The sequence below is a fragment of the Acomys minous genome, assembly GCF_964271855.1.
Source record: "Acomys minous genome assembly, chromosome: 15".
Lineage (NCBI taxonomy): Eukaryota > Metazoa > Chordata > Mammalia > Rodentia > Muridae > Acomys > Acomys minous.
Genome location: NC_140497.1, coordinates 18,119,617 through 18,141,465, shown reverse-complemented (window position 1 = coordinate 18,141,465; position 21,849 = coordinate 18,119,617). Strand labels below are relative to the sequence as shown.

Below are 21,849 nucleotides of genomic sequence, written 5' to 3'. Positions count from 1 at the left end.
GGTTGGTTGGTTGGTTGGTTAGGGATTAGTGGGTTGGTTGGTTGGTTGGTTGGTTGGTTGGCTGGTTAGGGGGTTAGTGTATTTGTTGGTTAGTTGGTTGGTTGGTTGGTTGGTTGGTTGGGGGTTAGTGGGTCGGTTGGTTGGTTGGTTGGTTGGTTGGTTGGTTGGTTAGGGGGTTAGTGGGTTGGTTGGTTGGTTGGTTGGCTGGTTAGGGGGTTAGTGTATTGGTTGGTTGGTTGGTTGGTTGGTTGGTTGGTTGGCTGGTTAGGAGGTTAGTGTATTTGTTGGTTGGTTGGTTGGTTGTTTGGTTGGTTGGTTAGGGGGTTAGTGGGTTGTTTGGTTGGTTGGTTAGGGGGTTAGTGTGTTGGTTGGCTGGTTGGTTGGTTGGTTGGTTTTATAGTAGCAATATTATTCTGGTTTTTTACAGACACATCAAGAGGAGACCATGGATTTGCTGATTTATAAGATGAAGAAAATCTATGCAGTTCCATTTTAAATAACCACTGTGAGAAATTGATGGGGAAAGATGACAAGTGTACTTATAAAAAGGAATCTTCTGGGACACTGGTGAGATTTCTCTCATCTACCTCACACACTTGCACTTTCCATCCACCCTTTCCACTGTTACGTACCTGACATCCCCGTGCTCTCTTCACTTGCTCACATTTGCTGTCTGCCAGTACTCACCTTGCTATTGGCGTAAGGTAACCATAATGTAATTCAAATGCTGATTTCTGTATCCCCATATCTGGTTGCAAGCCTTGTTCTAAGAACCTCCTGTCTCAATGTTGTATAAACTCTGCTCCCCAATTGCTCCCTTTGTATGCCAATACAATAAAGCAGCTTAGAGCCAATCACTGAGTAGAGGAGAGAATAGGGCTGGACTTCCTGCCAGCCAGGGGAGGAGGAGTTAGAAGAGGAAATAGGGCATTCAGCCACAAGTGCAGGAGAGATGAAGATTCAACTGAAGCAAAGAAAGAACTAAAAAGCAAGTAAATTGAGGGTTTTGCCAAAGGTGAAGTCAGGATAACATAGAGGGTTAAGAACAGACTTAAACTGCTCTAGATTGCATTTTAAAGCTTTATAAACAAACATAAAAGAGTCTCAATTATTTGGGTGATAACTAGCTTAAGAGAGAAACTAAGAGAAACAAAGAGTTTAATGAAAAGAACCTTCAACACCTTACCCATGGTAAGCTCTTCTCATCTTGGACATGGTGGGCTAAGCACTCAGGATAAACTAAATTTTAAACCATACAAGTTCAGGTGAGTTTTTGGATGCCTCTAACAATGTGATCTTCTTTGTTCCGAATGTTAAAGCAAATGAATTCTGGTTCAGGGAGCAATCAAGGTCGGTAGTACAGGAATCCCAAGTAATTTGTTTTTTTGGTTTTTGGTTGTTTGGTTTTTTGTTGTTGTTGTTGTTTTTGTTTTCCTTCTCACACCTGGGGAAAATTCCCTGGGTACTTTTTCTTCCCTGAACAATCATGTTCAAATGCAGTTCTGACCAAGTTTTTCCTTTGTTCTTGAGTTGGTTTCCTCTAGTGTGCCTGCGCTTTGCCATTACTTGCCTTAATGAACAGAAGCTATGAGCAGCATAAACTAAGCCCTCGTTACTGCAGAGCCCACCCGACCCTTAGCAGGGTCTTATAGACAGTATGACTTTGAAATGGGAGTCTGCCCTCCAATCCACTCTGCCTGAGGCCCTGGTCCAGGCCCAACATGTGACAGTGTTCTGGGTCTCAAGGGTGATTTACCATGTCCTCACCCACAGACTTCCAGTAAACTTCGTTTTCCCAATGCACAGTGAGTTCACCAAATACTGTTAGGGTCCTATTTGGATATCCCTGTTGAAACACACACACACAGAAAGAGTTCACCGTGCTTTCTGAATCAGACAGAAGCAAATCTACACTCACCATGTGCCTACTTACCAGTCCATCCACCTTTTTAAGTGCCTACAGTGTGTATCTTTTCTTTTTGAAATAGGTGTTCTCTGACACATCAAGCCCAGTTTATCCTCTAAGGGCTACAGATAGAAATTAACCCAAATGAGGCATGGTCACAGATGTCTGTAATCCCAAGACTTGGAATGTTGAGGTAAGAGACTTATAGGCTCTGGGCCAGCTGAGAAATATAGAAAGAACCTGTGTGAGAAAAAAAAGCGCCAGTGTTCCATGGCACATGCCTATAATCCCGGCACTTGGGGAGGCAGAGGCAGGCAGCAGAGTCCAGGACAGCCAAGAATACACAGAGAAACCCTGTCTCAAAAAAGAAAAGAAAGAACGGAAAAAATAAAGGGGAAAAAAGAAAGTGTGGAGGGAGAGTAAAGAGAAGAGAAAAGAGTGGGAGAAAGGAAAAATAAATTAACCCTCCAGTGGCTTTATATTGGGACCAGGTGCTGCTGTTATATCACATGATCCTAAGTCCATTCAAACGCCTAAGTGCCTTGTACCAAAATACATGGTCAAATGGATTGAAACAGATAATTGTGAGCTTTGTCTGACCTTTAACCTTTTAGTGGTAGTAAACTTTCAAAGTTTTCCCAGTATTATTTTGCAATTCCTGCACTGGGATACATTAAAGCGGAAGAAAGTCGGAGCCAAGAGCCACTGCTGCTGTCCCTTCATCCTCACGTTCCCGGCCCCCTTACATCAATTTAAATCGCTCTTAAATAGTCACTGGGCACAGCGGGATTACCGTTGAGGTGATGCTGTATTTGACCCAGGAGACTGAGAAGCAGCCCTGGAGGGATTGCTGAAGACTTGTCTCTGTAATGGCCACTGAGGAGAACATCGAGAATAAATATCCTTTCTCTCACAGAGGAGCTAGAGGAGGACAGAACTGGCCTGGGGCTCTAACAAGCAGGCCTTGCAATGATGGGGAAACCCAGATGCAGAGACTCTGATCCCCCGCACACCTTTCTATCCCCATAGATACACAATGAGCTTTCAAATAACTGACATGTGAGGGGGCAAATTAGTCCTCAATTAGCATGTGCCTTCTACTGAAGCCATATAAATATTAATTAGCTCTTCATTAAAAGTTGAGTATCACAATCCACCTAATGCATGCTCTAGCTAGTTACTCCAGACAGATGTAGACTACAATAGCCCTTCCAGTCTTCAAGAACAACCTCAGAGGCAACCAACAAGACAGGAGGAAAGTCACCGTGTCTCAAGGAGATCAACCGAGCTGCTGTAGAGATGCACATATGACGTGTTACAAATAGGTCATCCTTCAGTGTGGTGCTTTGTCTGCACCAACACAGTCCCCTGTGGGCCAGACGAAGACATAAACTACATTTCTAGACCCTTTAACAATGTGAAGACAGTGGTTTAAGAATGGCTGATCTTTAGACTTCAGTGTTAAGAATCAGTTAATACATGTAAAAGTATCTTTTATTTTCCTGGCTCAATTGTTGTCTCCGGGGCTTACTGCCTCCTTCTGCTAACCTAGGCCTAGTCTGGAAGCTTCTAGCCTATGTACAATCTAACCTAGGCCTAGAATGTTCTCAGCCTCTGAGACTTACTGCTGAATAAGCTCACCCTTTCTTGTTCTGAGCTCTGTGCTGGGCTGCCTCAACTCAGCTGTTCTGTCAAACTTCTCTCCCAGCTGACTCATTCAATCTGGCTTCTCTCTTGGCCCAGAATTGCTTTGCTTGGCCTCAAACTAACTCAGCAGTCTTCTCTAATCTTCTGTCTTCTTCTCATTTTCTGGCTCATTCCATCTTCACCTGAGTTCTCGTTCTCTCTCTCTCTCTCTCTCTCTCTCTCTCTCTCTCTCTCTCTCTCTCTCTCTCTCTCTCAACCCATCTCTCTATTACTGTCCTGGTAAAACTATCTAAGTAGCTTCCCTTTCCTCTCTCTTCTCATGAGAGTTGGGCATACCCTAGTCTGTCAAATTTTCTCTGATTCATCATTTTTTTTTCTGCCACTCAATTAAACACCTTTCAAACATGGGTGCTTCCTTCTACAAACTAACCTCACCTTCATTTGGGATTAAAGGCATGTGCCACCACGCCTGGACCTAAGCTTTTCTTTTCCTGATACTTGCTCTATACCAGGCTGGACCTGAACTCACATCTGTTTGCCTCTGTCTCCAGGATTAAAGGCGTGTTTGTATTCCAAGCAAATCACACAGGCCTAGAAGATATTTGGATGTGATGCCTTGCCAGCCAGATCACGTGGACTTAGAAGGTCTTTGGATGTCACAGAGAATGGATGATACACAAAAGCAACAGGACGAGTAGGTGGCCCTGATGACATTTACAGGAGGCACTTACCTGGAGGGGGAGGAGGGGTCTTAGAGTCCAGTGAGGAGCCAAATGCTGGAAGACCAACCATCACTAAATACTCAGGCCACTGGTACTTCCTCTGTCCATGTGTTGCTGCAATCCTGCTGTGGTACATGTGCTTCGCCAGGGGCAACATGGCATCTTGTAGCCCAGCCACACCCACACCTTCCTATAGATCCCTGGATCAGAGAAAAAGATTCTTCTCTCCAACTTGAAAAATGTGAAAGAGGATTCTCGGGTATTTTTCTCAGTGGCCAGGGGCTGCGTTGTTAAGGTGGAAGCACCTTGAGACCTGGGCCCATCTCTGACTAAGGAAATAAGTGAGGTATTTTATTAGCTGGCAGGTTATTGCTCTTTCCAGTCGTTCAGATTGACAGTGGCTGGCATGGGTCTAAGATGTTCAGTGTTCCTGGCTGCAATGAAAGCCTTCTGCAGACAGCTGTTTCTTATGCACCGTCTCTTCTCATATACCCATTTCTATCTTTATAATGACCCGTTAGACTAAGGGTCTCTATGAACAATGTTTGGTTTGACAGATACCTACTATATGAACTACTTTGGCACCGATTTGAGATCCATCTTCCTGTGCACTGAAAAGACATTTCCATTAGCTTACAGGGATAGTACAAAACTCTTTTTTTTTTTTAAGGTTATCGTGGTATCTATAAGACAGGAAACGATAGGATAATGAGAATTTATGTAGACTGAGCATACAAGGCATCAAAATATGTGTTCAGGTTTGAATGCATTGATAAGGGTCAGTCACCAATGATGTGTCTATGTTGCAGAGCTCTTCCCCTTGATGTAATCTAACACCGAGTGAGCCCAGACTTGAGTCATTCTCTCTCCCCATAGCTCCTGTCACTTTTCTGTCTGTTGTTGTATAACTCTGAATCTACGCCTGCCTGAATGGTCCCTTAGGGACCTGTTTACCTCTCTATGTGTCTGTCTCTCTCCTCTCCCTCCCCCCCCCACCTTTTCCCCATGATCTCTCTCTCTCTCTCCATCCCTTGTTCGTGTGTCTATGTGTCTGTGTCCCTAACTAAGGCTTTTGCTTTCCTTTATTGAACAGCGCAGAAAGCATCCCATGGGAAAAGAATGAGAGATGCTGCACTAAAATCATCAACGGTTTTACACAGGATTAAGTCACTGGCTCCCAATGGCCTCACTGACCCAGACATCAGTCCTGCAAACACCATTGTTTATAAAGCAATATCTGTATGTCCTCTTCAGCATTTATGGTTGGTGTGCATTTTCTAAGATCGCTTTTGCCTATATTTGATGTTTCCAGCATAGCATACATACATGCTTGCATTACTCCGGATCAAGAGCAGAGGACGCGACTTAAGATTACAGCTATGCCATTAGCTTAGGTTGTAAAAGCTGATTTCACGGGGAAACTGAGGCAAGTGAAGTTGGTTGTTACATTGTTCTGCTTTGTTGCTTGTTTGTTGTTTTGGACAGGGTTTAAAGCTGTCCTAAAACTCACTTTATAGACCAGGCTGGCCTCTGACTCAAACTCACAGAGATTTGCATTTCTTTGCCTCCAGAGTGATGGGGTTAAAGGTATGTACCACCACCACCCAGCTGTTACATTGTTCTCTTAAAAGTAGATTAAACAAACAGACAGGTCACTTTATTATAAAACATTTTATAAAGTATATTTTTAAATCCGGCTATGAGGTCCAGCAAAAGTTCCCGCCTTTTAGAATATGAGATCTTGTCATGATATCGCATCAGCACAGGAATATGCTTAAAATGTCCACATTTGGGTACAGATTTAAAACACTTTTAGTTAAGACACTGCATCTCCATTGTGGTTCAGTGCTTGCAAAATGCAGCGCTATTTCTTCTCCCTGCACGCTTGATCTGTATTCAAGTATTAGGAGTGCCTAGGAAATTGCTGTAGCTGCTCAACTTTAAAACTGCCCAGAACTTGCTGGATTGAGGCCCTCCAAATGTTCTCCTGTGGAAGAATGCTACATCGATACTTAGATTGACTTAATCTAAAGTTGGCCCCAAAGAAGTATCATCAGAGGGCGAGGGCTCCCAAAGCGGAAGGCCCAGGCATCTATCCTGGCATGCCACCAGTGCACCAGCACAGCCTGCTAACAGTGGGGTTGCAGAGCTTCTCGCGCTGCTGCTGCTGATGATGATGATGATGATGATGATGATGATGATGATACTGATGCTGATGCTGATGCTGATAATGCTAGCCATGTTCTTCCTTCTCTGCCGTCAGGTTTCCATCCAATTAACCAATAATGTCATCATACTTGGCAAGAATCTTCTCTTGTCCTCATTGATGATCTTGCCTTGAAGTTTTGTCATCTTCAACTGTTGCTATCACCTGAAATGCATAGGCTCCTGGTGAACTCTTGGAATTTTGTCTCTCTAATTCTATCTTGAGCTTTGTATGGGTCAGCCACCTGGACCATTGAGTTCACTGTCCTCTCCTTGCCAAAATGACCTTTGTCACTGGTGAAAGTGATCTTGACACCATCACCATCAGTGTCAAAATGATTTGGATCTGAGGCACATCACAGGGGACAGGAGGTACGCCTGTGGGTTCTATCTTCCCGATCTTCTGTTCTTGACCTTGGCCCCGTCCCATTCACCAGCACATGCAGCAGGTTGTCAGAGATGATGATGATCTCTTTTAGCAATAGAAGAATTGTGTTTAATGAGGACAGTCATGACTCTACCAGAAGATTCAGTACCAAATGAAAGGGGAATGAATTCTAAGACCAAGAAATATTGAGCATTTTCAGGCTTGTCTGAAATTATCCAACAAGAGAAAAGACCTAAATACGTAAAATTAGAGTCCAAAAGGGAGATGGTACCACAGATGCCAATGAAATCCATGATCATAAGTACATTCTCCAACCTGTATTCTACCAAATTGGAAAAACTAGAAAATTCCTACATACTTATAACCTCCTATTGTTAAACTAAGAAGACATTAAAATTTTTAAAACAGATCCATTATCAGAAATGAGATTGGAGCAGCAATTTTAAAACTTTGTAACCAAAAAAATGATGAGATCCAAATGGATTTGCAAAATTTTACCAGACTTTAATAGAACGATAACCAATGCTTCTATTTACTATTCCATAAAGTATAAAGTATTTTTCAAAGCCAGCATTATACTCTTAGACACACACACACACACACCTATAGATAAATCTCCCTGGTGAACATAGATACAAAAAGTCAATAAAATACTTGTAATGTGAATTCAAGAACATGTCAAAAAGACCAGAAGGATTGTACAATCAAGTCAGTTTCATCCCAGAGATGCAGGGGTGGTTTAATGTACACAAATCAATAAATATAAAGGTACTTAAAAGAAGAAACTAAAGTCATATTTTAAAAATGAAAAGAGGGCTCACATATAGGCTCACACTCCTTTAGCAACCTGGCTTTTCACAATGACACAAATAATAACTCTTTGAAGACAGGATCTTCAACAAGTAATGCTGATCTAGCATGACAACTATCCATAGAAGAATGAAACTCGATCTTCATCTCTCACCATCCATAAAACTCAACTCCAAATAGACCAAGAACCTGAACAAAAGATCTGATACCCTGACTCGGATAGGAGAGGAAGTAGGGCAAACACCTGAACTCCCCAGCACAATAAAGGGCTTTCTGAAGGGAATGCAGATAGTACACGGAGAAAGACCAACAATAAACTAAATGAAACCTCATGAAGCTGAAAGGCAGAGGATAACACGGGATCCGTACAGCAAGAGACAGCATCATCCAAGTGAAGAGGCAGCTCAAAGAATAGAAAGAGCCTTTACCAGCCAGCTGTACATGTAACAGCGTCTCTATGTAAATATCTAGACTATGTAAAGAACTCCAAAAACTAATGTCAAGCAAACAACCAAATAAATAATAATGGGCAGTGGACCTAAAAGTTAAATTCCTAAGAGATGTAATACAAAGAGCTAAGAAACATTTACTTGTTAGTGTTAAACCACCTTAGCCATCAGTGGAATGCGCATTAAAACTTGAGAGTTCTTCTTACACCAGTCAGAATAGCTAAGAACAAAAGGGAGGGCTAAAACTTAGTAGATGCTGGTGGGAATGAAAATTGACACAGCCACTATGTAAACCAATATGGAGGCTTGTGTGTGTGTGTGTGTGTGTGTGTGTGTGTGTATACACTATATATATGTGTGTGTGTGTGTGTGTGTATATATATATATTTACACATAGTTATATATAGTTTTCATAGTCCTGGAAGGTGCCATACATGCTATAGGAGGAGAAAAGTAATGATCAGGCTTACCCATCTCTGAAGCCCACTAGCTCTATAATGACTGACCTGGAAAGGTCACACCCACAGATGCAGTCACGGCAAGGCCATCAGGACAGGAACTAAACACTTTCTCATTGGAATTAAGACCCACTTCACAAGACAAAACTCAGACCTGATACCATTATTGGGCCAAGGACCTGTAGCTAGACAAGCCATAGGCCTTTCAAGAACCAGCTACTACTATTCTGCTAAGTTCCTTTTTGTATGTTTTTAGGGACAGGGTTTCTCTGTGTAACATAGACCTGGCTGTCTCCTGGACTCATCCTGGCAATAGCCAAACTCTTTCTGATTGGAATTAAAACCCACTTCACAAGACAAAGCCATTCCGCAAGTCGAAGTATCCTGTTCCTTCCCAGAGGCTGAATAGCCTTTGTGCTAAAAGAAATGAGCACCTCAGGGCAAAGATGCCTGCTGCTGCTCAACCTCCTGGAGCGTGGTGTCCACGGGCAGGTGGTGTGGATCTGAGATGACTGGCAAGCAGCTGCTTTGTTTACCTTCCTCTGAAGACCACCTTGCCCTCAAAGGCTGGCCTGGCCTTCAACCCCACCTTCCCCTATCATAAGCTTTCCCATCTGCCCATATATACATAATGCAATATAGTGGAATCCATGGCACTTATGAGTAGATAGTACTTGACTAGGCTACTTACGCCCTCAGCTTGGTCTTCGGAGCACAGTGGTCTTTCAATCCCCCTTGGACACAAGAATGTTCCCGAGCAGCAAGAACGACTGGGGTCCCCTCAATGGCAGGGTCCCAGCCTTCCTCCCTGGCCTGCTTCTTATGCTTCTTAATATTTTCTCTTGAAGCACCATGTTTGAGGTTGTAAGGAGACAGCTGTACTTTCTCTCTGGTGTTGGCCATAGAGACTTCTCTGTCTTGATGAGATTGGGGCATCTCCAAGGCCTGCATCTTCCTCCTGTGTAGGAGCTGGGGCTTGGCCTCTACCCTCAGATTCTGGTCCAATGCACTTATATTTCCATGCAGGAAAGTATTTTTCCAGAAGAAATACTGTGACTCACTTGCCTTGAAGGCGTTCTTGTCTTCCAGTTTGCCTTGGCCTGATGGCACTGACTTGCTATGCTCCTCTCCGGCCTCCTGCTCTCCAGCTGATAAGGGGCTCACACTGTGCCCTGGATGTCTAGAATGGGGCTTGATCTTCTTGCTCTGCAAAAAGCTGTCTTCTTCTAGAGGAGCAACAGGTTTGCAGTACTTGTGTGGTTCTTGAGGCTGTTTGAGTCTTTCTATGCCTTCTCCTCCTCCCAAGTGATCCCCCCTCAGATCCTCCGGGCTCTCCTGTTGTTGCCATTTCTTGCTTGGGTTTTTGATGTTCTTACCCACCTCTGGGCCCAGGAACAGCCTAGTGTCCACTAAACTTGAGGCTTTTTCCATTTGCTTTCCGGCCTTGCTAAGCAATGCCATCATCCTCTTGTTCTCCTGGGCCTCCCCTGCTGTTGTTGCTTCAGGATCATTCTTCAGCAAGCCTGTGTGTCCAGCAAATGCCAGGCTGTGCTCTGATCTTTTGATACCATTGCCCTGAAAGATCTTTTGGGATACTACAGACAAACTTACTTTAGGGTCAGGGACACAGTCCTCTCTAACACTGCTTGCAATATGTGGAAGATGCTCTGTATTCTTCTTTCCATAAGAATAGTGAGGCTTCTCTGCCAGGCTGGGCTGCTGATCACCCAGGCCTCTTCTATTGGCTGGGACATCCTGGACTAATTTAGCCTGGGTTATGAAAGAAGCCCTGGTAGCGGGCATAGAGGATTGTCTGCACACTCGTTCATGGCTCTCGATGTATTGAAGTCTTCTACTTTTTAGTAAATGGTAGTCTACCCCTTGGGAATACATGTCCTCTTCCTGCCAGGGGTTTAGCCCTCCTAGGTCCTACCCTGAGGTCAATAAACCTCTCCTAGCTACAGTTTCTATAGCTACCTACATATCTATTTACCTATATATCTATTTATCTAGCTAGCTATCTCTAATACAATCAATACAAGTCACTACAATGCAATACAAGCCAATACAAGTCACTATTACTCCATACAATCTCTCCAACCTCTAGCATCCACACTGTACTGATGCCTCAGTGGGTTGAGGACTAGGGTGCCCTCTGTACATCACAGTCCTAAGTGTTGGGGCAGGTCCCACTAGCTGCCTGTCTCTTTGTGATGTAGCTGGCAGAGCTGGAGGGAAGATGGCTGTAACTCAGGCTGGGCCTTGTGCTGGTGAGTGGTCTGTGGCCTCTGTCACTCCAGATGTCAGGAACGCCAACATCCTTTTTTTTTTTTTTTTATCCACAAATGGAAGGACAAAGGCATGTTTTGAGTGGGTGGCAGGTGACCTATGAAAGACAGTCAGGAACTAGGAAGAGGGGTCTCTAGGGAGTTAGAGGGCCCATGAGCTGACTTCCTGGGACTTGCCATTCTGCTCCCTTGCCAAGGGATCAAACAAAACTCACTTTAGAGAATCAAAGGGACTGGCGGCTTCTAGAATCAAATACCAGTGACCATGTGGTGAAGGATTTTTGATCCCATTGCGAAACCCAAGATTGTGAACTATAAAAACCTGTTTCTTGTTTGGTGTAATTCAGCCATAACATACACCTTTAATCAAGAGCTTTCTGTACACAGGATTTAATAAAGTTAACCCTAGGTCAAGAGGCAGAGCAAGAAACCAGATGACTGGGATTAAAGACTAGGAGGGACTTTGAGTTCAAGGGTATTTAAGACATTGGGTAGGAGCTTTCAAATCTTGAGCTCTTGACTTCTTCAGCTCCTTGGCCTTTGGCTGTTGGTGCTTTTTGGGCTTTGAGCCAGCAAGACTTGGGCCTTGGGATGTTTGGCCTTTTCCTCCTGGGCAGTCAGCTGAGCTAGGGAGCCTTTTGGGCCTTTTAATCTGTGACGTGAGCTGAGTAGCAAAGTCAGTGGGTGCTTTCTCTGCCTCTCTGAACTAGCAGGATTTCACCCAGCCCCTGGCTTCTGAGTCTTTATTGGTAAAATAGAATGTTTGGAACTTTCATTTAAAACAACAACCATGGTCCAGACACCAATTTTGGTTTCTCCAAATATCATATTCCAATGGCATAGCCACTTCATGATGTTTTTATGGAAACAAAACAAAGATCAGGAGTCAAACACTTTTCAAACACATTGATACAAACAGCACTACCTGCAGCTACAGCAAAACACAGAAATCTCTGCTCTAGGCCACAGATGCTGTACCATACATGTGTTGTTGCACTGTGTGGGTGGTGTGGCCTGCCTTCTGGTACTCAGGTAACAGGGTGTCCAGAACTCCAAGAGTGGGAAGGTATCCCAGGCCTGGGGTGGGACAGTGTCCCAGGGGTATCCTAAGGCACGGGAGCCTAGAAACCTCACAGCTCTGAGAGGAGACTTCCTCTACAGAGATGATGCAGCTCTCTGGGAGGGGTTGCTCCTAAACGCTGACAAACTGAGGAGCCTTGGAGCCTCAGCTATGCTCCTTCTTCATTTCTTCTCCTCTCCTTCTCCTTCGTCATCTTCTCCTTCATTGTCTTCTCCTCCTCCTCCTCCTCCTTTTCCTTCTTCTTCTTCTTCTTCTTCTTCTTCCTCTTCTACTTCTTCTACTTCTTCTTCTTCTTCTTCTTTGTCTTCTTCCTCTTCTACTTCTTCTACTTCTTCTTCTTCTTCTTCTTCTTCTTCTTCTTCTTCTTCTTCTTCTTCTTCCTTCTTCCAATTGAAGAGTCACAGCAGGCAGTAAATATCTTAAAAGAGATTCATTGGAGGGATGAGTCCAGGAGTGGCTGCCTCTGCTCCAGGGAGGAGACAGCAGAGAACTGGGCAGACACAGCCTTTATATAGGGTTTCTTAGTGGGAAGAGATTTCTGGGGCAGGGATTTTCCAGAGTGTGGATTGGTGGATTTCAAGGCTGAGTTGGGGGTTGCCTCTGATCTGGCCAGCACTGCTGCAGCATCAGAATCCCTACAATATGTATCTGGGCCTTTCCCCTATCTCCTCCATGCCATGAAAGATGGCGTGCCAATTCATTTCTCTTGTATCATCAGTGCATCTACTATGGTAATGCTTGGGTGACTCACCCCTTGCTCCTAGTTTTAGGGTTAGAGGAAGCCAGTTGCCTGTTAAGTTAATACATTATAAAAATTCACTTGACAGTCACAAGAATGTTAGATTGTACAAAGAGCTGGGCAAGTAATAGCTAATAAGAAGCTAAAGATAGCCCCCCCAAAAAATAATATGTAATTATATTCTGGACCTGCAAAACTCCAACCTCTTTACAATCATTTTTGCTAAAGAGTTAATCAGCCTTGCAGAAGTTTCTGTGTAAGTTGCAGCTTCCTTCCATAGCGTTCATCCACACCCCAGACCCTACACTGGGTCAACGAAGACTGTACTGTGTGCATCATCGAAGGGCACACCCAGTATACCTGACCACACTATGCTAAAGTTGTCTTCCTGATAAAATTCCCAACTTCTTTAAGGATCTGATCACTATGAGGCAAACACACAAGCAAGGGATGACTCACTCAAGCATCACCATGCTAGATGCCCTGGTGCTACAGGAGAAATGAGTCCAGTCATGCCGGCTTTCATGGAGTAATTATATTCGTGGAGGGGATAGAGGAAAGAACTAGAAACACATATGCAAACTCAGTAAGAATAAAAAAGCCCCTGGTGAGAAATTATCTGACACTTAGAGAGGCAGATTCTTTGAGCGCAGCATTTGAGAGCTGCGGAGTTCATCACAGCAAGCCTGAGTGGTGAGAAGGAGAAGGTCACACCATAGCCAGGAAACAAAGGGGTGATGCCTCTTTCCCCATTTTCAATGTGTACTCATCACAATTCTCCAGAGGAACAAAACTGATAGACTGATATGTCTGGCAAAGGGTGTGTATTTGCTTGGCAGCAAAGTCCAGCAATGGCTTTCTGAACACTGGGGAGGCTGAGAGCCCAGTAGTTGCTCAATTCATGAAGCTGGGTTCCTCAGGAGCTTCAGTCTGGTCTACAGAATTCCTGGAAATCCACTGGTCTTCAGTCCACATTGAAGGACCAAGGATCTGGGTTCCAGTATCAACACGAAACAGTGACATGCTAAAGCACCAACAAAGTAGATTTACTCACCAACAAGAGGTGGAGGCAGTCAGGAAAAGGCAAAAACTTTTCCCCTCCAACCTCCTTTATAACCAGGCACCACTCACAGTGAGAGGTCTCCCCTATTCAGTCAACCCTTCCAGAAACTACCTAGAGCCCCCTTGCCCCATGAGCCTCGCTCTTGGTTGATTCCAGACCCAATCAACTTGACAACCAAGAGCACTCGTCCCAGCATCCTTTAGACTCAAGTCTAAGTCGACAGTTATCCCAGGAAGCTAAGGCTGAGTCCACACTGCCTCATGACTGTCAGAACCCTCATGAGCAGTGCATCTTGGGACACAGCTTTGACCTTTAGCTCGTTTCTGTTTAAAATCAGCCTGTTGGTTATGATGCTAAATAGGCTGGCCCTTCCTTCTCAGTAAATGATCTCCAGCCCACCACAGTCACATCAACCAGAAGCTTATGACAAAGACAGGAACCCTGTGCTCACTACAGCAGACCCAAGAAAACTTCCCAAGCAAGCCACACACATTCAAAGCAGAAACTAAATGGATGTGGGAATTCAATGTATGTGGACATCAGGGTCACCTGATTTTTATCCCAATCCTCCTTGTACTTTCATCAGAGGGTGGGTTGGGGGTTTTGTTGTGGTGGTGGTGGTGGTGGTTGTCGGGTTTTGTTTTCATCTTGGTTTTGGCTTTTTGAGACAGGGTTACTCTGTGTCACCTGCCTGGCTGTCCTGGAACTTGCTCTTTTGTCACAGGCTGCATGAATGCCTCTTATTCCAGCGCTTTGGCTTTAGTTCCATTTTAATCTTTTCTGATGAACTGTATATGTGTGGTGGTAGATACCCCATAAGACTCCTGAGCAGCGTGGCCCACAGCATCCAGATCAGATAAATACCCTAAAGAAAGGGGATACGGTTATTTTGGCATATAGGAATGAGGAAAGTGCTTGCCCTCAAACTCCCAGCACTCTGCCTGCCTCTGCTTCCTGATGCTGGGATCAACATTTTCACACGTTGGCATCTTTTCCCTTTAGGATAAAAGCTACTTAAGTATCATCTTGAGGACATTTCTAAAATTCAAATTCTTGTATCAGTCTTATATCCACAGAGTTTTGTCATGTGTGTGTCTGTTTCTCTCTCTCTCTCTCTCTCTCTCTCTCTCTCTCTCTCTCTCTCTCTCTCTCTCTCTGTGTGTGTGTGTGTGTGTGTGTGTGTGTGTGTGTGTTTGTGTGTGTCAGAGTATTGAAAATATTGGTCCTAGGCTGGTCTTGAAGTAGAGATCTCCTTCTTTGAGGCTCCTGAGAGGTAAACTCTTTTTTTTTTTCCTTACTCTTTTGTAAACTTTGTTGTTATTCGTCTTCAATACTTCCGCTTTCAAAAAGGATTGGGCCAGCTTATTATAGAAGTCACTAGTAGAAGCCAGGCAAGGTGGCAGATGCCTTTTATCCCAGCACAGCCTTCAACCCCATGGAGGCAGAGGCAGATGGATTGCTGAGAGTTGGAGGCCAGTATGGTCTACAAACTGAGTCCACCCTCTTTCAAAACAAACTAACAAACCAAAATGGAACTGGAAGAATTCACTCTTCAAAGCATTGAAAGGTGAATAAAAGCTAACAAGTGATTATAATAGAGACAAGGGAAGGGAAATAGTTAACAAAGAAGCTTGATGAGTTTCCCAATGGTCTAGACAGGGGCTTTTTCTTGGGTTCTTCTAACTCATCTTAGGGACAGTGCAGGTTATTTCCTGCAGATGATTACAACCAACTTAGTAACTGCACTAAAGCAACCTGTAAGAAATTATCACTAAAATAACATATCTCCTCTCTGAGAACAATATACTTTTATCAGATTAAGTCTTGGTCTTTGTCCCAAGTAAGAATTTTAACATTAGAGCAGCCACAGTATGATTTGCATTCTGTTTTTTTTTTTTCTATAATGGATAAAGATTCTTCAGGTTTCATGAATGACTGTATATGGTTTAGAGAGAGAGAAAAAAACTGCCCGTTCATATTACCATGTTTTCTTCTTAGCCATTTCCATTGGGCTCTGTCTCTTGTTTTTATCATTAAGTATCATTTCTAATTGACTTTTTTCGGATTTTACATGTAAGGGTTTACCTCATCCCCACGTCTCCCTCTGATTCCTCCCACTCCTTCTCAAATTCACAGCCTCTTGCTCGTTATTGTAATTGTTCCCTATGCATACATGGCTGACCAGGCAGTGCCACCCTGGCCCGATGGTCCTGAGTTGTATAACGAAGTAGGCTGAGCAAACCATGGGGAGCAAGCCAGTAAGCCACGTTCCTCTGTGGTCTCCATTTCAGTTTGTGCTTCCAGGTTCCTTTCTTGAGCTCCTGCCAAGACTGGCAGAGGCCAGGCAGCACTGCAAGGAACGGCCTATGAGCGCCTCACTGCAGGGACTTCACTGAGGCAAGGCCCTTGGACACCCTTTTCCTACTCAACAAGGACCTGTGGTGAATTTTGGTGGCCTTTATGCTTATTGCCTAGATGATGCATGTTACAAGTTCTCCTTGCTTTCACTATGCTGTTTATGCTCATAGTGATAAGAGTTTCACTGTGCTGGGATCACGCAGGCTGAAAGCCCTGGGGATGGTTCTGTGTTCTTCTCAACATCCTTTCGAGGCGTGAAGCCCTCCTCTCCTCTCTCTGTCTCTATCGATCCTCCAGATGTGACCATTAACCCTGGGTATCTTGTGACACGTAATCACATCCCTAGAGAAACAGCCCCAGTCACACCGCGTAAGGCCATGGCAGTTGTGGAGAGCAGTGGGTCCTGCTTCATAACTGTTCTGAGAAAGCTCTGTCTGGTCCAACAGAGACTTGGAAAATAGGGAAGTTGGGCTGGAGAGATGGCTCAGCCACTAAGAGCACTGTCTGCTCTTCCAGAGGTCCTGAGTTCAATTCTCAGCAACCACATCGTGGCTCACAACCATCTTCCATGAAATCTGGTGCCCTCTTCTGGTATGCAGATGTACATGCAAGCAGAGCACTGTATATGTAACAAATAAACCTTCATTTTAAAAAAAGAAGAAAATAGGGAAGTTATATCTGATCAGCAATGACTTTAGAAAATGGAGACACTGTGCCTGATCAACAAAGTTAAAATAATAGTTCTTAGAAAGATGGTATCAGAAGTTGATAGGTACACATAAGGAAAGGATACTTGGTACAATGGGCACATCTCTGTCTACAAATTAAAAAGTACCGTGACATAGGGATGCTATTTGATGAAAGGACTCACACTCGCCTGTCTCTCACCTTGCATAACTACGTAACCGCATTTGCTGCCAGCTGGGTACGTGCTCATGTCCACAGGCCACGCCTGGCTTGGCATTTATTTTTGGCTTTCTGAAATCGTGCTTTGTAGTGCAAAATATGATTGGGGTGGGGGGTGATTGGCCCAGTGGGAGGGGGAAGGAGGAAGGGAAACTACTAGGGGCCTTTTGTAATGAGAGGGCTTGGGTAGTGCTGATGCTATGATTTCTTTAATAACCAGTGATGTCACTGCACAGGCAAGCCAGGTTGTGGTTGCATAAATAAAGTCAACAGGTGGTCAGCATCTTCACTTTATGCTGAAGCCCCTTCCCTGTCTCGGGACCGAACCCTTGAAGCGGGAGCTGGTCTCCGACATAAGACTGCCCTTAAATAAGAGACTGTGATCTTGACATGGAAGCTGAAATCAACCCTTTCCGCCCAAGTTGCTTTTGGTCACAGTGTTTCATCACAGTAATAGAAACCCTAACTAAGACAGTACCCACACACACACAAAACGCACACAATTTGATGGTTTAAAACAACGTTTTTGGCCTAGGGAAAGGGAACAGGGTGAAAGCGGGAGGGAGGGAGGAAGGGGTGGATACAAGTGAGGGGGAAACCATTGAGATGTAATCTGAATAAATTAAATAATAAAAAAAAAAACTTTTTTTTGTTTGGGTATTAATGCTGCACTTTCTAAATGCTAGAAATGTCATGGGGGAATCAAGGGGTTCGGCTGGAAAGCCAGAAAGCGACATGAATGGGGATCTGGGTTTGTTCTTTAAAGGCTCACAAAGCGAGACTGGGCTGGACAAGCCCAGCAAGTGGGAAATCGCGGCAGCAAGTCAGGAATTCAAGGATAGCCTGAGCTATATGAAAGTCTGTTTCAAAGAAGGAGGAGGAGGAGGAGGAGGAGGAGGAGGAGGAGGAGGAGGAGAAGAAGAAGACAGGCAGACAGACAGACAGACAGACAGACAGACAGACAGACAGACGGCCACGATTATGTTCATGATTCTAGCGCAAATCTGAACCGTCTATAAGAAAAAAGTGTTGTTGTTGTTTTTGTTTTTGTTTTGTTGTTTTTGTTGTTGTTGTTGTTGTTTTTTACCATTGGTATCTCAATTGCTCTAGAACGCGCTCTTTCTTCTCTGATTTGAGCTTGAAGTGCCTAAGAAAATGTTTAAACACTCCGGTTAGGAAGAGCCATGCAAAAACTCTGTGCCTTGTTTCCATGGAAGGAATCAGCTGACTGGGGCTGGGAGAGGCAGGCCAATCAGAAGGCAGTTTGGCAACAGACTGAGTCCAGCTTGGTCCAATGAGGAAACAAGATCATGACAAGCTTGTCCTAAGCCCCAAGGGTGAGTAGCACGTCCACATTCTGAAGCCCCTCCCCCTCCTTTCGGCAGTGAGGGTCCAGCTGCATATTAACAGAGACTCTGCGGAATCCTTAGGTCTTTAATTATTATTATTATTATTAATTTATCCAGATTACAACTAAATTGTTATCTCATCACTTGTATCTTCCGGTCCCTCCCGTTTTCACCCTATTCCCCTCCCCTAGGTCTAAAACCGAGGGGAACCTCCTCCCCGCCCCCATATGATCATAGGCTATCAAGTTTCATCTTGGTAGCCTGCGTACTCTTTCTTTGAATGCCACCAGGCCTCCCCACCAAGGGGAGGTGGTCAAATATGGAGCACCAGAGTTCATGTCAGAGTCAGTCCCCGCTCTCCTCATAACTGTCCAGGAGATTGGGATAGATGTGAGGACATCCTACTGAGACTCTAGGTAAGAGAAATATAGAAGATGGGGAAATAGAAGGACCCAGAGGGTCCTAGAAACCTACAAGAAGAACATCTTGACGGGTGGATCGGGACCAAGGGGGCTCTGCTCAAACTATTGCACTAACCAAGGACAATACAAGTAGTAAACATCGAACCCCTACTCTGATCTATCTACCCAATGGACAGGACATTCCCCACAGTCCTTAAGTCTTTAACACATACAGCATCTTCACTTTTCACTGAATGGACTCCAAATGAAATAGCCTTATCTGAGAAAAGCCTGTGTTCCTTATATTAATAAACTCCTCCAGTAGGGGGCAGCACTAAGCCAAGTATCGCGATGAAATCAAAATCTGCTCTGGAGTTGGAGGAGCATAGGATACTTGAAAACACTGCTTTTGAAAAGCACTGCGGCCTCGAAATGTTGGGAAGGAATTTGCTTCCACCTCCACTATTCTGCCAACCACATTCCAGTCAACGTCCTGTACTGTGTATAATTGAAGGAGCCAGGCGTTTGTGGTGTCATGTATTTATTCTTTTTATTGGTTTTATTATATTATTGTCTTGAGCCAAGCATACATTTGAACTTCTGACCCACCTGTTTCCATCTCCAGCCATGCACCACCACACCCAATGCGATGCTGGGGACAGAACCTAGCGCCCCATGCAAGCTAGGCAAGCACTCTACCCGGCTAAGATTACACACACACACACACACACACACACACACACACACACACACACACGGGGTAGGGCGGATGATGAAAACTTGATCTCAGAAGTGATTCTCTCCTTCCCTCACACGCACTGACCTCCTGCAGACGGGTGAGAGCTGTCTTTGTTCCAGTTAATTATACAGAGATCTCTACTGCCTTGCCTGGGGCGCTGGCTCGTCCTAGATTTAACTGTCCTACAACAAAGGGGCTTGTGGCGGACATCTTTAATCGCCACACTCAGGAGGCAAGCAGATCTCTGTGAGCTCCAGGCCAGCCTGGTCTACAAAGTGAGTCCAAGACAGCCAAGATTACACAGAGAAACCCTGTCTCAAAAAAAACAACAAACAAACAAGGAGCCTGTGTCATCTAGGGGAGTGAGGAAATTTGGCTTTACTAAACTTTGGCCATATCTGCAGGAGGCCAGGTTTGACTTCCTAGAGAGAGTGCACAAAAGAACTCATACACAGCATTAACCCCCAATGGTACTCTGACCCCACCAAGGGCTTCACACACAATAGCCACTCGATATTCAGCAACCTCCAGTCCTTGCTACTCCTGGTTCAAACCCAATCCCAAGAGACCCACTAAACACCTGCGTGACTCTAGGTCCCTCCTAAACACCAGTCTCAACTTTGTTCTGAGAACCCACCAACTGCTTCCTGCTAACACTTCAGAGGCCGAACTGCCCAGGCTTCATCTTGACTCACAGTATGGCAGAAAGGGGCCTGAGCTTTGAAGTGAAACCGACAGGAACTGGGATCCTAATACTGATATCCATTAGCCTCGGCCACATATAACACAAGAATAAAAATGTTACCCACCAACTTCCCGAAGTTTCAGATGTACCCAGGTCATTCTGTTATGGCCTTTTCTGTTGTTCCAGCAAGTGAATCCATTGTTATCTGAATGTACACATGCTACCGCACATGCTAGCTCGCTTTTATGTCCACAGGCACACTAGCTTCCTTCCAGGTCCACCTTTGCTGGTTGGTGGTTTGGAGGCTAATGGCCCCCACAGGCTCATAGGTTTGAAAGCCTAGTCATCAGAGTGGCACTACTTGAGAAGGATTAAGAGGTGTGGCCTTATTGGAATAGGTGTGGTTTTGTTTGAGGGAGTCCTTGGGGTTTCAGACCCCACCTCCAGGTTCTCCCAGCATCCCTCAGTCCCTACCTATTACAAGGCATGGCTGGCATACCTCACTCTCTACGCTGAACTTTCCACCCCGGGGGTTGGGCTTTCTCTCAGCCAGAGGCTTTTCACTCTAAAACCAGGACACTTTGGTTCCCTCCTGCCACCCCCCAATATAGGCTCATTTTTTCTTCCTCTCCCCACTTCTCTGTCTCCCTGCCTGCATGGTGACTTCCCTGGCTCCCATTCCTTGGGACCGGTGAACCTGCCCAAGAGCTGCCCCCAATAAAACTGCCTTTATACTTTAATTTGGCAGAGAAAACCTATCAGGAGTATGTCACTGTGGGTGGACTTTGAGGATGTAAGTGCTCCCTCTCTCACTCACTCCCCCCACCCCTTGCCCCTTCCTCCCCCTGCAGCTCTGGGCTCCTGCTCCAGCACCATGCCTCCCATGCTGGCTGCCATAATAGACCAAGCTTCTGAAACTGGAAGCGAGCCCCAAGTAAATCCTTCCTCTATAGGAGTTGCCATGCTCATGTCTCCTCAGCGACAGTGACTAAGACACTATCATGTCCCTCTCCAGTCCCCATGTCCTTGTTCTACTTACCTGGTCACATTTCTGTGTGTGCATTTAAACATGCTTCCTCGGATGAGCTATTCCTTGGGTGTCTGTTTAGGTTCTCAGGGATGAACACACTGGATAGAAGCTGCAGTTACCTGCAGTCCACTTGCTGGACCTCACCCTGCCTGAGACACTGTTCAGGTGGCAAGACAGACTTGCTCCTTGGCCTTGTCTTTGCCCCTTTCCTCAGGTGCCTAAATGTCAACACTGAAAGGTACCAGGAGGAAGGTGATACTAGCTGGGATGTCTGGCAACCTGGGAGACAAGAGGGCCAGCAGCCCTTAGAAGAGTTACCAGTTGAGGTCTGTACACTGCACTCAGGCTAACTACATGCATGCCCCCAAGATCATTTTTGCCCTCCTTGCTATTCACTGTGCAACTGCTAAGTGTTCCCTCTGTGCATTCACACGTGTGCACATTTGTGTATGTGCACGTGGCACATGGAAGCCAGAGTGTCTAGTGTCACCCACAATCACTCTCACTTTTTTTTTTTAAAGACAGGATCAGTCACTGAACCTGGAGCATGCCAACTGATGTCAGCTGGCCAGCCAGCAAGCTCTTCTCTGCCACCCAGTCACTGAGATCAGTGTGCTGCGGATGG

At 45.0% G+C, this 21,849-nt stretch overlaps 1 long non-coding RNA gene across 1 annotated transcript in view; it reads left to right on the top strand.

The window, feature by feature from the left end:
• LOC311584737 overlaps positions 1-18,439 on the top strand; it is a 32,578-nt gene extending 14,139 nt beyond the window's left edge. Inside the window, exons 2-5 of the long non-coding RNA XR_014774989.1 lie at positions 428-567; positions 1,989-2,099; positions 4,105-4,247; positions 18,238-18,439. This is a non-coding gene — a long non-coding RNA (uncharacterized lncRNA). The remainder of the gene's footprint in view (positions 1-427; positions 568-1,988; positions 2,100-4,104; positions 4,248-18,237) is intronic.
• The last annotated feature ends 3,410 nt before the right edge of the window (positions 18,440-21,849 follow it).